The sequence below is a fragment of the Pteropus medius genome, unplaced genomic scaffold (genome assembly GCF_902729225.1).
Source record: "Pteropus medius unplaced genomic scaffold, Ma_sr-lr_union100, whole genome shotgun sequence".
In the NCBI taxonomy this organism is placed as follows: Eukaryota; Metazoa; Chordata; class Mammalia; order Chiroptera; family Pteropodidae; genus Pteropus; species Pteropus medius.
The window spans coordinates 1728326-1728669 of NW_024353790.1; positions in this window are offsets into that span (position 1 = coordinate 1728326).

Here is a 344-nt window from a genome sequence, read left to right on the forward strand (position 1 = left end):
AAGCTTGCAGCAGCAGAACAAAGCCCATTTTGTGCTTCCCAAAGCACCCCCGCTGCACTTTCGAGGGTTTTTCTTTCCCCCTGAAGCCTGTTTGAGGGATTTTTAGCCCTTACCTTCAAACAAAGAACTAAATTAGGCCACTGCTTTGGTGGCATTTGGTATAATGAGAGGCCATCTCTAGCTCATAATTTTTGCATATTCAGTGGAGGTGGCAGAAACCTGTGTGGTATGTTTAAGGATGGGAAGAACTCCCTCTGCTCCAAAATGTGTCCCCAACCCAGGAGCTAAAGTATCTGAAATACTACTACAACACTTAATCGAGGCCGCCTGTCCCACTGCTCCTG